At 44.1% G+C, this 23,485-nt stretch overlaps 1 long non-coding RNA gene across 3 annotated transcripts; it reads left to right on the top strand.

The window, feature by feature from the left end:
- Positions 1–18,838: 18,838 nt before the first annotated feature.
- Positions 18,839–21,112, top strand: LOC103350128 (uncharacterized). Of its 3 annotated transcripts, none has more exons than XR_007923553.2 (3): positions 18,854–19,476; positions 19,732–19,996; positions 20,990–21,112. It is a non-coding gene; the product is annotated as an uncharacterized lncRNA (long non-coding RNA). The 3 variants fall into 3 exon arrangements; XR_007923555.2 differs by lacking the exon at positions 20,990–21,112 and adding an exon at positions 20,260–20,970 and having other exon boundaries at positions 18,856–19,476; XR_007923554.2 differs by lacking the exon at positions 19,732–19,996 and having other exon boundaries at positions 18,839–19,476.
- The last annotated feature ends 2,373 nt before the right edge of the window (positions 21,113–23,485 follow it).

The following is a 23,485-nucleotide window of genomic DNA, read 5'->3' as shown; positions in this document are numbered from 1 at the left end:
TACGAACAGGTATTATTTGGGGGGGGGGGGGGTTGTTGTTTGTTTGTTTTGCTATTCTGAACATCGTCAGTAATACCTTACTAGACTTTGGGTCTTATTTAAATCTCATTTTAGCTCACCTCCTCAAACACAGTGCCACAGGGAAGAGAAGAGGGTCCTGCTCGCTTCTACTACGTGGAAGTTCAGGCTCCTTCCTAGGTTGCCACTCGGGCCACAATGGGAAGAGAGCAGGTCATGACCTCTGGGAAGAGGTACAAGCCCTAGATTCCCACATGACTTCCCTGACCCAACCACCAGATGAGAGTGGAAGTCCAGGCTCCTCAGGACCTCTTGCTGACAAGGGTGGAGGTAGGGCTATCATTTTTCCCATGGTGTTCGGATAGAGCTGGGGAGAGGGATAATTTCCTAAATTTTTTTTTCTGTTTTGCTAGAACAACTCTTCCCTGGTCCCTTGGCTAAAGAGACCAGAGTTTTCTTGGAACTTTGCTTTGTGGCTTGCACTTTGGCTTTTTCCAAGTTGTTCGCCTCTGGGATATATAAAGAACATCAAAAGATTTGTGGAAAAATTCAATCAAATGATAAGCTTATTTGGCAACATTTTTTTTAAATATCCATGCATGGTTTTTCATAGTATGCTTCTTTCTGTGAACTTTTTGAGGACTCCTTATTTATAGCAAAAATAAATCCCAGGGTGCTCACTGACTTGTTCCTCAGGTCCCAAGGTCCTGCCCTTCTGGCTTCTCGTGATCCTTCATAGCTGTTTATGTTTATTTTATATGGAGTACCTAAAGTTTTAAACAGCATTTAGTAGGGAGAATAAGGGAAATGTATATACCCTATCTTTTAGACAACTGGAAGTCAAATCAATTGATTTGAATGCTCTTTATGCTATACAATATATCATTTTCTAAATATCTTTGTGGCCTGATCCCATTGTGATTCCATTTATTTGGTGGCTCCCTTAGAGTATTTCCCATAAATGTTATATAGATTTGCATTTTCCTCAGAAATTTTCATTTTACCATTAAAACTTTCTTATTTTGTCATGTACATGGGATAGCATTTTTGCTACAAACCTGTTTCTTGGAAGGTATAACTACCCAGCCACAAAACCCAATTTTAATGAAAGTACAAAGGTAGTACATGATCATTCCTCTCGGGAGAAGGATGAGATGTTACTCCTCATATCTTTCATAGACTTTTTTCCAAATGCACACGACCAGAGTCTGATTATTCTCTTAATTTCAGCCTCACCTGAACAGATGTTCCTAGTTGATTTTCTTCTACTTGTGCACTGATAGTCTCATTTATTCTGATTATCATTTTGTGTTTTTATTGAGCATGATCTTCTATTTGCTCATTTTCATTCCCCATTCCAGTTTGAGCACCTCCATCATCTTTCACACAGTTTGCATTTGATGTCTGAAAAAGCCAATAATACCCACAAATCTGCTGCAGCTCAGATGCTCACTACAGAAGTCTTTTCCTTTTCAGTCCATCTCCTGAAGATATTTTCCTGGCAGGCAATAAAACAACTTAGGAGAAATAATGTCTCACTTACTTCTCTCTATTTAATTCGCTTTTTAAATTTTTTTTTATCATCTGGAAATTTGTGTGAGAGAAAAACTCCATTGTTTTGAGTCTGTCTCATGAACTAAACATAACCTTTGACAACATTTCAGTGGTTCAATGCTCCTTTGGGAATTTTACTAAAAATGTAAAACCTGTCTGGGGTAGTATGCTATGCTAACCTTTGCCATTTCCACATTAGCAGCAGTATTTTAGACAAAGGATTGTAAAATCCACCAAAATCTTGTCTCTGACTATTCTTTTGGTTAGCAAAGGGGTTCCATGAAATTCAGTAGGTAGGTAATAGAAATTCACACAACTAAATTAATGCTTAAGCTGGTTTGAAATCTCTGCATCACCAGTCTCTTTATTTTCTCCACTCACCTAGGAAAAAGGTATTATATCAAAACAAACATAGGAACATTAGACCTGTCACATTGCTTTTTCTTGTTCTTGGCATGAATAAGATTGCTCCTGAAATAATCTTGGCTGTTATGATGTCATTACAGAAATGCCCTCTTGCTAATCCTTCCCATTAGTCTCTTGCACTGCCTACTCTGTAGTTGAAACAATTCTTTTCTTATAAATTGTTTTCCATGACACCAATGACATTTATTGCAGGCATCAAGTTCAGCAAAATATAACCAATTATTTATATTTAATTCATTTATCAAATGCAAAGGGCTAGGGCAGGAATTTGGAGGTCATATCATTTAGTATCTCAAAGCAAGGAGAATGGTTTTGCTCCCAATGTGATGAGCTAACTTGGGAGGCACCGGTCGACAAGAAGTCTACCAGGAAAAGCATCACGGTGGCATTGAACAGAGAGGTTCAAGACAGAGGCCAAAGTGTATCCATGGTACAGATAGTTGATTTGATTTGCTATCATGCTTTTCTCTTAATTTTTAGGATGCAGCTATTTTTCATCATTTCTTCAAAATTGTTTGACTTTTTTTTTAAATTGTTCTATTATGTGAGTAAAATTGATTCTTTGGTTAAATCTGACTCTTCAACCTTAATTATTTTTTAACTGGTATACCATTATTCACACAATGGGATTATATTTGAAATGTAGGTAGAAACCATGTCCAATTTTCTTCCCTATACTGCACACCATAAAGTTTTAATGCAATGCTAGTATATCCCCTAATTATTTTTCTTCACTGAAATTATATTGGAAGAATTCATCACAGCAGAATGAGGTTGGTAAGACTCTGCCTCTGTCTGTTTGACAATGAAATTCCTTTTTCTCCATCTCTGCCTCTCCTTTGATACTATAATCAAAACCATAGGGATCAGTCTCTGCTTTAGTTTCACTATCCAATGTCTGCAAACTATTTTGGGGTAACACTATCATTGCTTTCTAATTAACTTCCATTCTTATTATATTTACAATTTAAATCTAGCTTTAAAACTGGCCATACAGTTATTTATGTATTTATTCATTCATTCATTTATTTATTTATTTTGAAAGAGCAACAAAGAGAGATGGAGAGATAAAGAGATCTTACATCTATTGGTTTACTCCCCAAATGACTTCAACAGCTGGTGCTGCACAAAGACAAAGCCAGGAGCTCAGAACATCACCCAAGTATCCCACACGGGTAGCAGGGACCCTAGTACTTGGGCCATCTTCTACTGCTTTCCCAGGCTCACTAGCAGGGAGGTGGACTGTAAGCAAAGCAGCCAGGACTCGAATCCGGGCTCTGATATGGGGTAATGCCATCATACACAGCAACTTGAGCCAGCCCCCATACTAGTATACTAGTTTTTGAATATAGTGATATTCAACCTTGAAGAATTTTCTAAGCTTTGATTGAGTGACATCTTAAGTTGAAGCAATTTTAAGTTGAATTTTTTAAAAAAGATTTATTTATTTTATTTCAAAGGCAGAGTTACATGGCGGGGGGGGGGGGGGGGGGGGCGGGCGTACGAGGAGGAAGGGAGAGCCAGAAAAATCTTCCATCCACTGGTTCATTCCCCAAAGAGCCACAAATGCCAGAGCTGGGCCTGATAGAAGCCAGGAGCTAGGAGCTTCTGGGTCTCCCACGTGGGTGCCCAAAGACTTGGATCATTTCCCACTGCTTTCCCAGGTGCATTTACAGGGAACTGGATGGGAAGTGGAGCCGTTGGGACTCGAACCAGAGCCAACATGGGATGCTGGTGTCAGCACCAGCCCCAGTTGAACTACTTTCAATTCATGCTTCAGCATTTGATTATTAATATATTATGAGCTAACTGAAAAATATATTTGAGCAGAAATGAAGATCTCCCCTAGTCCTCACAGATGAGAAAAGGGTCTCAAACTGAAAACAAGGAAACCTCTACACCGTGGGACTTTGAGGAATGTGTAAAATACTCATAGATGTCACTGGAATTTTAATAAAATCACTAATAAGCAAAGACTCTTGGCAAAGCCCGCTGACACACCTTGTTCCAACGTATCCCTCACCTAGCTATCGCCTCCTCACTTTAACTGGCCTCCGACTATCACTAAGGGTTCTAGGCTGAACCAGCCTCACGCGGGCACCCTGGCAACCTCTACAGCCTTGTCTCCTTGCAGGATGGGAAAGGAGAAATGACTCACGCTGGGATGCTTAATGCGTTCATGTTTCATTCTCCATGTACTACTCAAGCAGTTCTGTGTCGACGGCACCTTGAGGTCTTTGGAGTTTATTTTCGCCCATGTCCTTGTCTCCTGGCCCACACATTCCCTTTGCTTCAGTTCTCCCACCACATCTATCTATACGTGGTAAAGAAAAGGGACTTTGGCATTATCCCTCGCAGCGCTCCCTCCCCAGAGTCAGTGTCAACAAATGGCAGCCATCGACAAGCCCTGGTGTGCCTGTGCGCAGCCCTGGAAGCAGTAAGAGACGCCAGCCACTGCAGCCTGAGCGTCTCGTGGATATATGGAGCGAACACGCACCAGTTGGCAAGCTGTGTCAGGGTGCCTTACTCAGCTCTCATTCCAGGATTATTATAAAAATAAATCTTTTAACATTTGTTTGGGATTAAAAGTGAGGGAATCTAGACTCACATTTTAAAATGCACATCCTGATGAATAATAAATACACTTAGTAAATATACATTAAGGGAGAATTATATTTTCTGCAGCTTGTTGTGTTTCGCTAAAGGCACTCTCCACATAACAATGAATTAACAGAACCGCAATCCCAGACGGAGACAGGAGTAGTGAGTGTACCTTCTAGAAACGAAAGGAGCCTTGAAACAAGGGCGGGCCGAAACACAGGAGGGCTCTGCAGGAGAGGCATGAGGGGCAGGCAGCCCGGCGCAGCGATGCACAGCTGCCCACCACGTGCTAGAAAGGGCACCAGGCTTGGGCAGACAGCAGGAGCGCTGCTCTTGGTGTGGCCACCAGTCCACTGCCTCTCAACTTCCTGTGCTGCAAAAGGGAATAGAAATCACAAGATCTCCGTAATACAGAGCAAACTGTCGCCGTGAAAGAAGGGCAGAGGTCCTGCCATTTCAACATGGTTCCATCAGGTCCGCCCTAAGCACAAGTGTGAAGTCAACTTTCTGCCGTCACAGCTCTCGCCTCCCTTTCATACGTTCATGCCCACGAGTTCCTCCCTTCCCAAACTTCCATGGTGGTCAGGAGCTCCCGAGCGTCATTTGTCCTCAACTTAGGTGTCCCCTCATCCACACTCCCCCGCTCAGTCCCACTGCCGCACAGCACTCTCTCCAGCTCATCACATCCTAGTTGTCCTGCACCCTTTTCTCTGGGCCCCGGTCTCTGCTGGACACAACTTGATGAATACATGGAATTCGGGAGTTAGAGAATCAAGGTTCAACCATGCACCTCTTCTTGCCAACTCCAGGTCTTGGGCAATTGAACCCCCATGTGCCTTTATCTCCTTATTTGCAACCCGAAGGGAACAGCAGAGCTGGCGGTCTTGTGAGGGTAACTGAGATAACAAGGAGCAAGCTCTTGCACAATGCTTCCCTGAATAAGCGTGAGACATGACTTGAACTCAAATGTGAGTGACAGATGTAGCCCCTTGAAAGCAACTCCTGACTTTCTCGGCGGGCTTAGCTGAAGGGGATCAGAAGTATGAGCAGGTGCTGAGGGCGCTACTTTAGGGAAGGGGCCAGGTATTTCCTGGGATAGGCTCTTCCACCCTTCTGTCCAGGAGATTCCAAGGCACCAGCCCAGCCCTGTTCCTGCCCTGTCTCCACACACACCCTTCCTCATTTGCACAACCAGAGAAAATGCAGAGGCCTGGACCAGAAGACAGAAGGGGAATACAGGGATACTGTGTGCTCCGGGGCCTTGTCAAATGATCTGTTCTTGAACCAGAACTGGGTAAACAGCAGTACTTCCGCAGAAACAGGTAAACACTGTCCTGTACAGTCATTTCGCAAACAACTATTTAATAGTCCATTACCAGCTTTTCCAGACAAGCGATCACCAAACCTCCTTTTCTCTAGAAAGGGCAGTCCTTGCTTTGTTTATGGCTGGGGGGGGACAAGGCTGGGAGGGAGGGGATGGGGTGGGGGGGACAAGGGAGGTGACACCAAGATTACTTGTCCCTTCTTGAAGCTTTCCAGGTAAGCTGTGCCCAGACTCAAGGACACTGTGTTAAGGCTGACTCCTGTGTGGCCCCTGCACAGCCCTGGGAATTTTAATTGAAATTACTTTTCAGCACTGGCACTCTGCCTTATTTGCAATTTGTATTATGAAGGACAATGCTAAATAACAAGGGTGACTTTTTTGTGAAACACAGACTCCAAAACTGTTGGCCTCCCCTCTCTCCCCACCTAAGAAATAAACACAAGATTTCCCTTTTTTTTTTTCTAATTTTCACTAAAGGACAGTAAACATCTTTGCCTATGGGTACTCAAAAGCCAACTAAAACAGCAGAGCAGGCTGGAGAGGGAGAAGGCCCCCAAAGTAGCAAGCAGTTAGTGGTGAGAGAAGCAAGCAGAACAGAAAACTCGCCATGTTTTTATCCCAACCCAGATTTCAAAGCTGCCTTAAAGCTGCAGTTCCCTCATAGCAGGACAGCTCCTAAAAATGCGAGAAACGCTGTAAAACAGCAAGTTCATGCATTTACTTTTTCCCCTATTATTTTTCCCTCTTCAATTCAACCTTAATTTGCTTACTCATTGAACAGAATATTTTTAAACTAAAAATTAATGACCCCCCATAATCACCTTTCCCACAAAGCAGGCACCCCACCCCCACACACACCTGCACCTGCCCCTGCCCCTGCCCAGTGCCCAGCTCTCCCTGGTGGCCTTTTCTAGGCTGCAGGCCTGTGCAGCTTTCCTGTGACGTTCAGACAGCTTTCCCTGGAAGGTAATATTGCATGAAGCAAGCTGGATCTTTCCAGAAATGCAACTGAGAAAAAAAAAATGGGCTGCTTAGTTAATCATGAGATACAATAGCATTGTAGGGAGAAGCCTGCAATTCTCCCATTGCACTGAGACAAGCTCATGAACCTCCGACTTCTGAGAGGAGGAACGTGGAAACCCCTTGCTCAGGGCCCAGGTTCCTGCCAGAGCTGATATGCCAAGAGAATAATTATGTCCCCGTCATGGGCTACTATGATTATCTAGCCCATTAAAAGTCAAGCCCTTGAAAATCCAAAGGTAAGCAGCAGTTAAACAGCTATAAACAGTGGTTAATGAGAATCCTGAGGAAATAGGATGAGGTGACAACACCAGGAAGCTCAGTGCAGAAATGAATCCCTGGGGATGGAAAAATAGGGCATCCTACACCTCAGCCCCTTTGCACACTCTCACCTTTTCCTTTCGGGTTCCTCCCACTCCCCTCCCCCATGTTACCCTTTCTCTTCCTTCTCTCTCCTTCTGTGTCCCTCTCTCTCTATGACCTCTGATTCTCTTTCTGGCCCATCCTTATCTCCTCCACTTTCCTTCCATCTCTCATGACTTCTCCCCGGCTTTGACATCACACAGTATTGTGTGGGAGTTTATTTAAGTGTAAGGGTTCCTGGCTGCGATTTATCCAAAGTTAACTTTTTTATATCACTCTTTCTGGGTCCAAAAGAAAATCAAGATAAGATGCTTTTCTTTTTCCTATCATAGCCTTGTTTATTTGAATAACATCAGCACTGGGGCCAGCACTGTGGCATGGTGGGTAAAGCTGCCACCTGCAGTGCCGGCATCCCATATGGGTGCCAGTTGGAGTCCAGCTGCTCCACTTCCCATCCAGCTCTCTGCTATGTCCTGGGAAAGCAACAGAAGATGGCCCAAGTTCTCAGGCCCCTGCACCCTCGTGGAAAACCTGGAAGAAGCTCCTGACTCCTGGTTTCAGACTGTCCGAGCTCCACCTGTTGTGGCCACTTGGAAAGTGAACCAGTAGATGAAGATTGTCTCTCTCTCTCTCTCTCTAACTCTGCCTTTCAAATAAAATAAATAAATCTTAAAAAAAGAAAGAGATCATATCTTGCATTCAAGAACGCAGGTTTCAGATTGTCTGAGCTCCGCCTGTTGTGGCCACTTGGAAAGTGAACCAGTAGATGAAGATTCTCTCTCTCTCTCTCTCTCTCTCTCTGTAACTCTATCAAATAAATTTTAAAAAAATTTTAAACAATGAAAAAGCTCTAAAGCTCTTGAGGCTCCTTTTATTCCATTTGACTTGTTTCTCATTTTTTATTTGAAAAGCAGAGAGAGAGAGAAAGAGCACACAATATCTTCCACCTGCACGTTCACTCCCCAAATGCCTGCACCAGCCAGGTCTGAGCCAGGCTGAACCCAAGAGTCAAGAAGTCCAACGAGGTCTCCTACATGGGCAGCCTAAGTACTTGGGTCATCTTCTGCTGCCAGGTGCAGGAGCAGAAGCTGGATTGGAAGTGGAGGGGCCAGGACTCAAACTGGCGATGCTACTAGCATTGCAAGTGGTGGCTTTACCCACTGCACAAAGCCAGCCCCACAACAATTTTTTTAAAACACCTGTTCATCATAAATTTATTAAGTACTCAAAGTTTGCCGGGAAGTTTAAATATTACAAGCAACAGGACAGTGGGAGGACTTGAAGAATAGGAAGAAGGTTTCTTTTTTCCTCCCAAATGTTTTCCTTATCTTTTGTTTGTAAGAAAATCTGTTCAGGGGCCAGCACTGTGGTGCAGTGGGTTAAAGCCACAGCCTGTAGCACCAGCATCCCATATGGGTACCAGTTCAAGTCCCGGCTGCTGCACTTCTGATCCAGCTTCCCTGCTAATGCCCCTGGGAAAGCAGCAGGGTATGTCCCAAGTCCTTGGACCCCTGCTACCCATGTGGGAGACAAAGAAGAAGTTCTTAGGTCCTGGCTTTGGATCAGCTCAGCTTCAACAGTTGCAGCCATTTGGGGAGTGAACCAGAGGATGAAAGACCTCTCTCTCTATCTCTACCTCTGTCTGTAATTCTTTAAATAAATAAAATAAATCTTAAAAAAAAAAAAAAGAAAATCTTGGCCAGCGCCGCAGCTCAATAGGCTAATCCTCCACCTGAGGAGGATTCTAGTCCCGGTTCTAGTCCCGGTCGGGGCACCAGTTCTGTCCGGTTGCTCCTCTTCCTGTCCAGCTCTCTGCTGTGGCCTGGGAGTGCAGTGGAGGATGGCCCAAGTGCCTGGGCCCTGCACCCCATGGGAGACCAGGAGAAGCACCTGGCTCCTGGCTTCGGATCAGCGCAGTGCGCCGGCTGCAGTGCACCAGCGGCAGCGGCCATTTGGGGGTGAACCAACGGAAAAGAAGGACCTTTCTCTCTGTCTCTCTCACTGTCCACTCTGCCTGTCAAAAATAAAAAAAAAAAATCTGTTCAGAAAGAAATCAGATCAACCCCTACACACACATACACACACACACACAGGGATGGGGAGAAGCATATTGGAATTTCTGCTTTCCTCCCCTCCACAGTCTCTGTCTTTGATAATGTCACCGTGGGATTTGGACTTCCTTCTGGGCACATTAAAAGGAGAAAATTATGGGAGGAAGATAGCAGAGGCCAGCTTCATTCCATCCCAAATCTAAGAACTTTGGGCCCAAAGTACCATTGGCAATTGGCTGGCATATAGGTGCCCATGGACTCTGCAGCTGGGCACTATCACTTTTGCAAACTCAGTTTAGAGACATGAAGTGCAGGGCTCAATAAATATACAGGAGATTCTAGCCCAGATAGCTGACTGGAAGGAAGACCCACTCTTCCACTCTATTCCATCAACTGCCCTCACAAACTCCATTAATTCTGCACCACTTAGGTTAGGTTTGCTTCCTACCTAAGTGATCCTTCACCTACTTTCCTCGGAGCCCTGGCTCTATCTTCACTCTAATAGCTCTTATTGCATTGATTATAATTATTTGCTTCTCTGTTACCTGGACCGCTCACGTATGAACTGCTTGAGGGCAGAGGAACTGTCCTGGTCAAGACCCTTCATACAGTGCCTTACCCAGAAGGGTTCCGTAGACATTGGTTGACTCTAATGAAGTTAACCACCAACGAATGGTGAAAACGTTGGGTTTAGAAAAGTTATTTTTTTCTAAAAGAATCAAAGCAAAAGCCATCCACTTATTACTTCACTGCTTCCTAAAGAAAGAAAAGAAGCACTGAATCCAAATATCACTTATGCTGCCTAAAATCAAAGGAGCAGGTCCAGAGAAACAATTTTTCAACAGGAACTATAAGAAATGCAAAGACAAGGACAAGAGAACCCAATGGGTTGATCCGGAGTTGTAAACGTGATAAATGAGGCAGAAAATGTGCATTGGTCAAGCCTGACAAAGCAACCACTAAATTCCTCAGGAGAAAGGTGGCAAAGAAATCTCTCACAGTGCTCCCTGTGTAACATCCATCAGCTGGGCCCTAACATTTCACCTGATTAACTGGCCACCTACCAGGCCTACGATCTCAGAGGCCGACATCCCTTTCTCGGAGTTTTTCTTAGCCAGTGTTCTAATTCAGCTTCAGGTGACAGGTGCACAGGCGAGTCTCCGCCCTTTCATGCTTAACTGAAGTCTCAGCAGATCTTTAAATCAATCACTCTTTGAACTGAGTCAACCATAGGTAATATAACCTTCACTATCAAATGATATCACTTCTCTTCGGTCTTTTTTTAGATTTCTACTACTTCCTTTAAATGTATATATTTTAATTCATGAAGATGAACTCTTATTTTATCATTGAAATTATGTAATTCTGTCTGAATTTTTTTTTAACTTGGAAGAGAATATCATTGGTCATATTTGAAGTACTTCTGTGTATGTTACTTTCATATTTACCTTAGTTTTCTTACACAAAACATTTTTAAAACTCATTTTTGTAAATTACAAATAAGGAAATAGATTGAGCAAACTAATTTATTCCGAATGGTGGGGAAATGTGGTTGTCAGGTTAACTCAGTGTTCTAATTAACTGAGCTACACTGCCTACCCAGAAGTTAGAGGCTCATTCTCAAAACCTCGGTACAATATTGGAACAAGACTTACTATATAAGATCGTACCTGTCTTGATTTCATTGGGGCATCGAGTTCTTAGAGAATCATCATAATAAACATTACAAATGATCATTGCAAATTCTCATTATACAGTGCTAACGAGGAAGAAGTTGTAACATCTGAGCCATTCTCCAGGAACTGAACTGTGCACAGATGATTTCAATGGCCCAAGGGCTGAAACTGACAAAAGAAGGGTACCTGTGTCCTAGGCAAAACCCTCGGCAGTTCACTGCAGGTACCCCCTTCTCACCTTCATCATTGTCTTCTCTCTTCTGTCTCTTTTCTCCTCCCATTTCTAGTCCCTATTCCACCCTGCCCCAGTTCACCTCTACCCTGCTTGCTGTCCCAGCTGCTCATTGCTGAAGTAATAACTAAAACATGACTTGCTAAGCCATGAAGGCGAGATTACCATGATTCCAGGAATATTTGTACTCTGACCGAAGCAGCTTACATAGTTGCCCTCTAGACCGTAAGGAGCAATTTCCTGCCTTTCACCTCCTTCCAAAAGCGCTTACTGCCCTGGCCCCTGGCTTTGCAGCTCCATCACCCAGCACTTTCGGGCACCAACCTGAAGGGAGAGCTGTTAGTCCACGCCTTGCCTCCTTACCAACCACATGCTTCTTCTACCTGATGAAACCTTCGCATCTGCCCCACCCCAGAGCCCAGAGCACCACACCTGGTTCCTCCAGGTAGCTTGCCCATGGAGGGAGGGCTGGGGGGGGGGAGTGGGGGGGGGGGAATCAGCACCAGGAGCAGCTGGCCCTCTCCCCCACTCCCTGGCACTGCAGTCGTACATGCAACACTTCCAATTTCATGCCAGAGTTATTGGTCCCTTTCTTCCCTGCTAGACTGTAACCTCCTTCCTGGCTTATCAGTCTTCAAATTTTCACCATGTAGCAAACTGCTCAGTGCTCAAAGCTCATTAAAGTTGAACAAATGAAAGACTGTGATGAAATGAAGGAGGTTGGGATACTACCATTTCATGGAGGATGGAATTTTTAACAGGACTGGAAATAACTAAATTAAAATGCAGTCACTCCTCCCTCCCCACTGAAGAGAGGACATACTTAACATGCACACAGCCTGCAGCACTAGGTTTCATGTTTTTGGTTTTGTTTTTTTTTTTTATGATTGTTGCTTTTAAAATCCCTGATACCAGCCTATTAACTTTTCATTTGTTCCTTCACTAACAAAACAATCCCGGTATTTAGGCTTCCCAATTGTCTAAATTCCAGATAAATAGGCTTACCGCATTTGTGTTTGCTTTTATGCACTTTAATCAATATATATCCCAGTTTGAACAAGACAATAAATTAATTCCTGTCTTTTTAAAACTAGTTTCTACTTACTCAAAGATGTCACCGCACAACTTAAGAGACAGCCTGGAATAGGAAAAAGTAATTTTTTTTCCTGTGGTCCAGAAAATTGGTATATCTGCAGCCACTTTTAGTCCTGGCTCTGCCTCTGGCTGACTCTGTGGCCTTGGAAAATCACACACCACTTAGGGCCCTCAGTGCCTCATCCATGAAACACAGGAGCTGGACTAGTGATTTTTGCAAGCCCCTTCTCAGTTGTAAACTCCTATTATTACGTAAATCTTTCATTCTAACACGGAGCAAGTGCAGTGTCGCGACACTGTCCTGTCACATGACGGCAATCACCTCCATCACACGCAATTCAATTTAAAATTCACAGCTAAGTCACATTTGTACACACCACATCTGAGTGGCCAAGAGCAGGAAGCAGGCCCAGGGAACACTTGCACTGTGTCAAACAGTCCCCAGCCTTGGGATATGGGCCCCGTCTGATGTATTTCACATTTGCGACTAGGAGTATACCACAGTGAACAGCTTGGAGTTCTTTGGAACAAACATGATCTCTTCTAAGGTCACTGCTGAAGGAACTTCAATCATAACATTTGCCATATGTAGACAGAGTCCTTAGCAGAACGGAGCACGGAGAATTATGCTCTGCACATTCCAGAAACACGATCCATGATTCAAGGGTGGGGGTGGGGGGATGTCAGGTGCATTTTTGACAGCAGCAGCAAACCCAAACAGTGTATCCAAACAACCAATATGGACGCCCTCATTAAAAATCCCCAAGTAGCTGTGAGTCTGATTTTCAGCAGGATCTGGACGGGATAACGGATCTGGGGGCCTGAAGGAACATTAGAGGTTTTAATAAACAGAACTTAAAATTACCAAGGTTGGCTCTGGTTCCAAAGAAGCCCTGGCTTGCTGTCCGTGACAGCACAGGATGAACCTAATTGCTTGCCTCTTGGATTCTTGCTCTTCAGTTTAAAATGCCATTGTACAATCAGCCTGGTCGTTTCTCCTCGCAAATAAACTACAAAAATTGCTTTAAAATTCCTGATCAATGTTTTTAGTTCACATAGATATTAAACCGAATTTCCTAAAGCCTGAAAAGCTAATTATGCATTCAATTAGAGTTTCTTAATAAAGATTAAAACTCTGAAGTCTATTACAAGCCCATATTTAATTCAACTGCCATTTTATCCACGCCATGGAAGTGTAGTGGTAACAATGAATATAAATTACAATACACGCCATAGAAAGAACCTATTTGTCCAAGAACGTTGCTATAAAGAATTAGATTTTGCTATCAGTTCCATGATCTAGTTAAAATTGGTATTCTTTATTTGGTCTTTCAGTGTGGTCCAATTTCCTACTTTGAAAAACAAATTCTAGGGAATAAAGAAAAGAGATTAATTTATCATTAAGACTCTGCTTAATTGAAGTCAATTCCGAACAAACTTGAATTCAATTTCTGCTCATTAAATTGAATGTGCTCGGCGTTCCTCTCCGCATTGCTTTGAGCAAGCAGCTGAGAACAAGGGACTAACATCAAAATTATTAAATTGAGGAGATTTTATTTGGTCTTCACATGCCAGAGCCGCTTTGATGAGGAGCTGTTTTGGCACTGAAAGGAAAGAAGAGCAGCTGGAGGAAAAATCAAATGAAACTAAGCCTTGGAAAATTGAAGAAAACGCAAGCTTAATAATATTTAATAATTAAATTTCCACAAACAATAGCGGCAAATGAAGTAATCTGCAAAGTCTGTGAACTCATTTGCATAATTGATGCCGGTCCCCTGTAAATGAATAATGAAGATAATAAAAGATGTTGCTAAAAATGGGCACAATAACAGCAAATTTCATCAAGCCGCGCTCTCTGATTAATCTGCTCTTGCAAATCAGCAGCGAGAGGGGAGCGCGTGATTAACCGCGCAGAGGACGGCAGCAGGCGGCGGCGCTGCCCTTTCTCTGCGTGTCTCTGGGCGCGTCCCGCCCGCTCCCCGCGCCGCCAGCGCTCCTCGCGCCGCAGCTGCCGCTGGGGCTGCCGCGGGCGCCGCTCCGCCCGAGCGCCTCCGCCCGCCCCGCGCCGCGCAGCCCTGCGGCCGCTGCTGCACCGCCGCGCCGCCGGCTTTTGTCGGGGCCGCGAGCGGGGCGGCGGCCGCCGAGGCCCCCTGCTCCCCGGGATCCCCGAGCCGGCCCTTCCCGCCCGGGCTGTGGCCAGGGATGCGCTAGCAACTCGTGTTCGCTTCCCTGACCCGGAATCAACGGAGAAACCCTTAGCCGAGCGGCTGGGCAGGTGGCGGCGGCTCCGGGGCCCGCCGGCCTCGCGCCCGGCGCTTGGGTGGTGTGGGAGTGTATATGGGAGAGGGCAGGTGAGAAGTGCCCAGGGGGGCTGCGAGGGCAGCCTCTCGCGGGGAAATAGAGGAGCATTGGAGGGAGCAGGCCGGCCTCTCCCTTCTCCGCATCACGCACAGAAAGAACGGGCCTTGAAGGGCATGGGGTTATTACGCACTTTTCAGTGACTGTCCGGAAAAGAACAGCCAGCAAAACACAATGCTTTCCATTCCGATTCCCCTCCCTGGAAGGAGAGAGACGGCAACCCACGAATGTAAGCTGGGCATTTCGGATTTCTAGACTCAGAACAACATTTTCCAGGTTGCGAACTGAGATTTTTAATGTGTGTTCTAAGAGCTAACCCAAGGGGCTCATAAAATCCCTGAAAGCTTTCCGCCCGAATACATTGTGTGCAGGAGTTTTGTCAGTGCTGCTTCGCTGAGTGCAAACCTTAAACGATGAAGCTGAAACTACTTCGACGCTCAAAGGAGCAAAGTCTTCCAAGCCAGGCGCTCCATTCTTGCCTTGCTCCAGGATAAAGTTGTCTCGGGGAAATAAAACTGTTGCTAAGCCGTGGTTCCAGACTGCTACTTGTTTTACAACTGTGTTTGCAGTCCGTCAAAGGGCCAGCCTAACAGAGCTGACTTGGGCTTTTCATCTGTTTATTGTGGGTGCAATGTTTTACGCCTCCAACGCACCCTGTCAGCTACTGCAAAATAAGGCATTGCTTTTGTTCCCATCCCTGGTTCCCCTCCACAGTGGATTTTGTTTGGAAATACAGGTCGTGATCATTTTCCATTATTACGGAATGGAAACTTCTTTAAAATCCTGAACTGAGTTGCAAAATGCAGACTCCAGTACTTAACTGGACAGACAATGCAAAACAATAACCCCCCAGGTTGCTCCCGCCTCAGAAATGCCAACAGGCCTCCCTCAGCCCCAAAGTCCATCTTTCTCATTCCATGTCATCCAATAAACCTGAACTTCTCTTGTTTGAGCCAAGCAAATGGCACATGTCTCTGGTTTTCAGGTGCAACACTTGCATCATGAGTTTTTCTGTAGGTAGAAAGAAACCCTCGAATCATGGAATGCTGAGCCAGAGGGAACCTCCTCCCTTTGTGATAGAATAAACAGACTTGAGAAGTGCAGTGACTGCCCATTCTCAACGGGCCACCGCCACCACCATGCTCCAGGTCCCCCTCCTTCCAAACCAATGTTTCACCTGCCGCCAGCCCCTCCTGGAGATATAAGGAAGGAAACTGGGAAAGGACCCACATCAGCATCGCAGGTGAATGAATGAGATGGGAGAAGGTTCAGAATGGCAAGTGCAGGGGACAAGTCAGTTTACAAGAATCAATCAGAGGGTTTCGAAAGGAGGGAGAAAGCAGAGGTCATGGAGGTAGGCCTTAGGTCCTGCCACAGTGCAGGATGCCATGTCCTGTATCTGAGCACCTGGGCTGGATCCTGGCTCCAGCTCCTGACTCCAGCTTCTGGCTCATGCACGTTCCGGGAGGCAGCAGTGAGGGCTCAAGTAGTTGGGTTCCTGCCACCCACATGGGAGTTCCTGTCTCCCAGCTTTGGTCTGGCCCCAGCCATCGAGGACATTTAGGGAGTGAACCATTAGATGTGTGTTCGCTGTAATTCTTTCTTCCTTTCTTTCTGCCTCTCAAGTAAACAAAGAGTTTTAAATAAAGAAAGAAAGAATCTGGCAAAATAAGGACTGTGGGAAGACAGCAAGTCTTGATAAGACCTCTCAAGCATGAGGGCAGAATGGCATCAAGAGACGGAAGGAGAAGTTCGTGAGATTTAGGCATGTGACAGGAAGGAAGCACATAAGGCCCTGCAGAAGCGTCGTTGGTGACTGTGGTCCCCTAGGAAGTTAGGGTGATAGACTGCCCCGTGAGAATGAACTAGCAGAGCGGCCGGCACACGAGGAAGGGCTGCAGACACTGTGAGTTGTAGGCAGTTGTAAGTTTCTTGCCAGGATCGTGATGAGAATGGCAGGCCTGAGCCACATGCAGGTGCTTCCCGCACTCCAAGGTGGAGAGTGTCCTAAAACCAGTCAGACCCTGGATGGAAGAATCCACTGCCAAGGTCACCCACCAGCTCAGAACCACATGTGGAGTATCCAGGCTTCCTGATCCCCCTCCTAGAGTCTGCCCATGGAGCAGGACACAGTTTGGGTAGGATTTGGAATTGTGGGGCCGGCGCCGTGGTTCACTTGGTTAATCCTCTGCCTGCAGCGCCAGCATCCCATATGGGTGCCAGTTCTAATCCCGGCTGCTCCTCTTCCAGTCCAGCTCTCTGCTGTGGCCCAGCAAGGCAGTGGAGGTTGACCCAAGTGCTTGGGCCCTGCACCCGCATGGGAGACTAGGAGAAGCACCTGGCTCTTGGCTTCGGATCAGCGCAGTGTTGGCCATAGTGGCCATTTAGGGGGTGAATCAACGGAAGGAAGACCTTTCTCTCTGTCTCTCTCTCACTGTCTATATCTCTACCTGCCAAATTAAAAAAAAAAAAAAAAAAGGATTGGGAATTGTTCAGGGAGGAAGGACTGTCACAACCCCTGTGATATATTAAATCGGAATGTCTTCTACAGGGTTCCTAGACTTATTAGCATCTGGGTAAGAAATGAATAATCTTCATTGTTATTTGAAAACATCCACATTTTGGAAATGTCTTGGCTACTGAACTGTAATAAAAATAATTTTATTTCAATTAGTCTTCAAAGCTAATTGAACAGTCAGACTTTATTCTAATTACTCACAGCTACCACTGGAGTGATAGAGAAGTAGGTGAGGCTTCATAGAGCTCTCTCCTTGGTATTTTTTTCCCTTCTAAATTTTTTTTAAGTTTTTTTTTCTGTTTGGTTTGGTTTCATTTGCTTTGCTTTTAAATGAGTCTGAGCAGTTTCGTTGTGGGCTAATTTAAGCCAAAATTTAATATTTTGGGTTCTTGCCATTTACTTACAGACAAATTTTAAGCACGGCTCAAACAAGATGTGTGGCATGATAAGGTTTAGAGTTTATTTAGAGAATGAGAAGAATACACAGGAACGTGAGGGCTTTTTTAAGCGAGAATGGGCCCAGAAGGGTAAACGGGGCGCTCGCTCCATAGCTTTAGACAGAGAACACAGCGGAGAGTGCACGTGGAGGAGGGCAGGGAAGGCCAGAGAAGGAACAAACCCCTAGCTCTCCAGGCCTCTTATTCACTTCTGGAAGGGGAGTGGTTACATAGTCTGATTGATAGGTGGGTGGATACAGGTGAGATTACATGGGGACAAGGCAAGAATGGCCTGCAGCTCAGGAGCCTAATCTAACTCTCTGCGCACCCTCCTTTCAGTTTGGGCAAGGACAAAAATATTCAGGCCCCATATTGTTTACTGTCTGTCTATAGACTGAATTTGCACACAATCAGAAATAATTTACCTCTAATGAATAATGATATCTTTGTTGTAAATCCATGTACAAATAGCAAGTTTCCCCTAGGCATAATCACCTACATCTATTAAGTTTCCCCTTTCAATTAAACTTTTCTTAAAAAAACATTTTTATTAAAATACTCAGAAGTGATTAATAAATTAGCATAAAAACTAAAGTAGACAGTATTTCAGCAGGATACCCATCAGCCAGTTAAAGCATCATCTAAGACCATGTAGACAAGTCAAACAATTAGGGAGTTCCCCCACTGGTGCTAATTCTTACTCATGATTGTTTTGCTGTCTGTGTTCCTCCAGCTAAAGTACAAATTATTTATCTGTCGTGATTTGTCCAAGGTGTTCCAGGATTTATTTACAACTCCCTAAAAAAGAAAGATCAAAACCCCTGCATCTGTCCTATTTCTGTTTACTCTTCTCTATAGCAGGACAACTGCAAGGAAACAATTAAAACAAAGCCTGCAATTATTAAGTTCCATACTCCTACTCGTTTCCTCTCATCAGATTCAATTCAGTCAACATGTACTGAGCACCCAGATGTAGGACACTGAGGCAACAAATAACAAATTGGTCCCTGCCCTCCAGGAGCTTACAGTCACCTGTGGGCACCTGTTGTACATAGGTAACAGTTACGTAACTTGGTAAGTGCTGTCTGAGCTTAGCCAAGCCTCAAAACTCTAGGGTTTGCTTTTTTCTTGTGAAAAAAAAAAAAAAAAAAAGGGAAGTTACATGATGATTTAATTCAGAACCTCCCTGTTAACTTCATGATTTTCTTTTTTCCAACCACAGGCCCCATCCAATCATTGCCCACCTCCAGCTGGTACCAGAAGGCTCACTTATAATAGTTCTCGTTGGCCATTGACAAGCACACATTCAATTATAGGCTTTCCCATACAAAGCTCCTTTCATAGATCTTCAATTTAAAACAAATCCCAGGCAAATCTTCTCCAGGACTTTCCTGTATGATGTTGATTTGTTAAGTAGCCTTATATATTAGGCATATTTTAAATAAGTATATGTGTACATGTAAATACATACATGTTTCACTCTGGATATGAAATTACAAGTTTTATGGTAGCTTGAGAAGCCATTATGAACGTGGTCACATGAACCAACTATAAAAATGATCAATTAGGAATTAAATGGAGGTTCTTGGACTTTGTGACAGGCATTATAAACATCATTATAGCGTGCTTGGATTGGCCAAGAAACAGGACTAGGAGCTACCAGAACTATGGCTGGAATGGGCTATGACTCCAGTGGATTTGAAGAGATTGTGAACATGACTGCCAAAGTCAAGCTCCAGGAGCCTACCTCTGCAGAGACAATGCGCTAACCAACCTGTGTGTTGGCCTCCATTGCTTTTCCCTGTGAGTAACAGAAACTCTACTTAATTGGCCTGACCTAACAGGGACTTGAGAGGCAGATCAGGGATGTTTCAGTGGCCCCACAGTTCCACCATAGATCCAGTTTCCCCCTCTGTTGTGTCATCCTTGAGGTGTGACTTCTTTCCTCTGCTCAGCCTAGCTGCTTTCCTTGTATGCATTTTTGTTCTGTGTTCTAAGCAAAAAGAAGAAAAAGGAAGGGCAAAAGGTGAGTGTGATCTGAGTGTTCTTTTTTCTCAGAAAAATAAGAGCTAACATCAGCCAGTGGAGTTCTGCATACAGATCATCGTGTAGAACGAGGTCAACATGGCCTTAACTGTCACAGAATTCAGGGAGGTGAAAAATTGTAACTGGGTGCATACTGCTCTGGAAGAAATACAGGTTCAGTTGACAAGGAACAGAGAAGAAACAGACATTGCACAGATATTGATAAGGAACCAGTGCTGATTCAGTTCGTGTTCCCACTTCGCAAATGCATCCCCGCTCCCTTCCACCCCCCTGCCAGGTAACATGAATGCTGTGTGCTATGGTTGGGATATGGTTTCCTTGTGTCCCCTAAAGGTTCACGTGCTGGAAACTTGGTCCCCAGTGTGGTGACATGAGGAGGGGTGGGTCTGTCAGAGGTGGGATATAGTGAAGACGATTAGGTCATGAGGGTACTGCAGGTGGAACAGATTCTTGTCATTCCTGCACTGCCGGGTAAGTTCTCTTGAAAGCAGTTGTTGTACACGAAGGCTGCCTCGCGTGCTTGGCCCTTTCTTTCCACAGCTGGTTCCTGTCCCACATCTCTGCTACATTGTAACATAGCCAGGGATCCCTCACCAGATACTGGTACCGCGCTCTTGGGACTTTCCAGCCACCAGATCTTGAGCCAAACAGACTTTTTCCCTCGTGCCTTACCTAGCCCCATGTATTCTCCTATGGCAGCACGAAACAGACTAAGATGGCATGTAACCCCCTATATTTAAATACAATATGGCACTGTTATAAAAGAAAGATGTCAATTAATTTTCATATTTCCTTATCTCAATACACTTTCCCTGAGTAAAAGAGGTAATATTACTAACAATGTGTCAAGTGGCTTGATCATTATAAAAAGTTTGTTAAGCAAGCCAATAGAACTAACTATACATTACTTATAAATGTTTATGTATCATATATATGTGAATATTTTACTTGCTGGATTACCAACAAATTCTGCCTACCGCTCTGTGTAAGAAGAGCTGGTATCTAACTATCCTTTAATAATCGTTTAAGTTTTTAGGAATCAAGCACTGGTTTATGATGTATGTGGTCACCATCCATTAAGCAGAGTATCTGAGGAACCAGAATATCATTTTTATGTATATATATATATGCATATACTTTATTCTGGATCTTAATCTCACAATATGCTACACTTTTTGAAGGGTTTTATGTCTGTCCTTGATGTTGGAAGTTTGTTAGGTTATTTAGAATAGCTGAACGAATGGCATTAAATAATGCTTTTCATACACAGGACAGGTGTGAAAGCAGCCAAGCACCCCAGGAGACTGATAACGGTCAGCAAGAGAAGAAGAGTGTAACCAACAGTATTTTTTAACATCATATATCTGTCACATTAAAAAGCATTTAATAAGCACTACATGCGCATATCAAAGTTGTTAGAAGAAAACTGAGATGTTTTACATCAGTCAATTCTTGATTGTGTTAATACTGTGACTTATTTCTTTTTAAATCATTTTTCCCCTTAGCAGTACCTCAACCAGAGCAGAGGGAGGAAATGATAAGCCTCAAACCAGCCAACCTAATTATGTTATTAGCTATAGTCAAAGGTTTGCTGAGGGGAGAGATTGACGCTATTTGTAAAATGAGGTTTGTGTGTGTGCGTTTCAATTATCCGTTTCTGGCTATTTCTGGTTCCCTTTCCATGGATAATCAAGAGTTGGATGAATCGCAAACTATCATTCTGGAGCATGATTTGGATCCTATCTGTCAGAAATCATAATTAGCGTCAAAAAGCATTTATTCAACCCTACGTTTGTCCAAGGCCCAGTACTAGCTGGGAGCAGCAGGGGTATTTGGAAAAAGCAATGTGATAGCCGCCTCTTACCAGATGCACGTCTTCTTAGAGAGCGAGTAATGAGTACGTACGTAAGTGTATAACCTTCAACATGATGGGAGGAAAGAGGACAAGCATTTTTTCCTCTCAATAATTAGATTCAGATTGGTAGGAGTCTGGCTGAAGGCATCAGCAGACATGTATCATCTCATCTAGTGATCCCAAAAGGGAAGTTTGAATGTTCAATTTACTCGAATGTGTTGACTTAGGTTTTACAAATGAAGGACTTTTTCTAACCACTTTGTGCTTTACTCCAGATTCAGCCCTGTTCTGCTTTCCTTCGATTGTAGTACAATGACATTCAGCTCTGCCAATGACTGTGTGGCCCCAGGCAAGTCCCTCACTTAACCTTCCTGAGCTGCTCTTCCTTGGCCTTTAAAATGGGCACAGCAAAATCCACTCCACAGGGTTGTTAGGGGGAGGATTAAAGAAGGCCACTTTGGATATGATATCATTTTGTAAAATGTAATGTGTTATGCTGGTTATTTTTTTAAAGATTTACTTATTTATTTGAAAGTCAGAGTTACACAGAGAGGAGAGGCAGAGAGAGAGAGAGAGAGGTCTTCCACCCAATGGTTCACTCCCCAGTCGGCTACAATGGCCAGAGCTGCACCAATCCGAAGCCAGGAGCCAGGAGCTTCCTCCAGGTCTCCCACACAGGTGCAGGGGCCCAGGGACTTGGGCCATCTTCTACTGCCTTCCCAGGCCATAGCAGAGAGCTGGATCAGAAGTGGAGCAGCTGGGATTAGAACCGGCGCCCATATGGGATGCCGGGCGCTTCAGGCCAGGGTGTTAACCAGCTGCGCCACAGCGCTGGCCCCTGGTTATTTTGTTTTGCTCATCGATAAGTAATATTGAGGACTACCTAATGTGGACGTCCTTGGGCATTTGGGTGACTGTGAGCTTGGGATAATTTTGTTGAAGTTCCATACCTTCTCAAAAACCAGTCAACACTAGCCAGCTGATTGGGAAATCCCTGCTTTTGAAGTGAATGTCAAAGTAGTATATTATACACTTCCATTTCAGGAATTCTGCTAAGTCATCCTACTTTGGAAGTAATCACAAATCCTTAACCTTCAGAAAGAACACATAGGCCAAGAGACAATGTCTTCATTAGTTAATTTAGCATAGAGTGTTGTTAGTATCTATGAAATATGAAAAGGAAACCTTCATGTTTGCTGTGCATTTGGCCTTTTAGGGAATGCATTAAAGTTTAAGAAGATACCACTGAAATGGGTCATGTTCTCTACCCCAAATCCAGTTGCTGTGTCCTCCTTTGTAACTGAAGTTTCAAGGACCTCCCCTCCAACAACGAAAACCCGGTGTAATTATTGTCTGATATTCTGAATTCAATCATTCGTTGTCTTTCAGCTCCTAGGTTGTTGCTTGTCATTATAAGCCCTCTCCAGGGTGCCCAGCGTTGGTATTAAGTACACACAAATCTCACAAACATAATTTGATGGAAAGGATCTTCAAATATTTTTTTTGTGAATTGCTCAGGTTTTCTGGTGATTTGTAATGGCAAGCTCTTGCTAAATAATGTCAGGTATTGTCCTAAACTCTTTTTAAATGCATGGTTCAAAATATTGGTGGATAATTTCTAGAATGGGCTCTGAGCAGAGACTCACCAAGAGGAAAAAAGCATCATTAGTTTCTCTCCTCCACTAATTTCTCCAAGTACATTCCACAGCTCTCCCACTCAGTATATTAAGCAGATGTGGTCTTTGTCCACCTAGTAAGTCGTGTTAGACCTTTCAACACTCACAGTCTTTTTATCACTCAGCTGCCAAGTTCCCTAGGGTAATCATAGACAGCTTGTCAATTTAATTGCAAAGAAACAGGCTTTCTTGTGACCATTCCAATTTTAGCTGCTACTTTAAATTGTACATGATA

The sequence above is a fragment of the Oryctolagus cuniculus genome, chromosome 7 (genome assembly GCF_964237555.1).
Source record: "Oryctolagus cuniculus chromosome 7, mOryCun1.1, whole genome shotgun sequence".
Lineage (NCBI taxonomy): Eukaryota > Metazoa > Chordata > Mammalia > Lagomorpha > Leporidae > Oryctolagus > Oryctolagus cuniculus.
The sequence above is the reverse complement of the archived record's forward strand: the minus strand, read 5'-3'. Positions and strand labels throughout refer to the sequence as shown.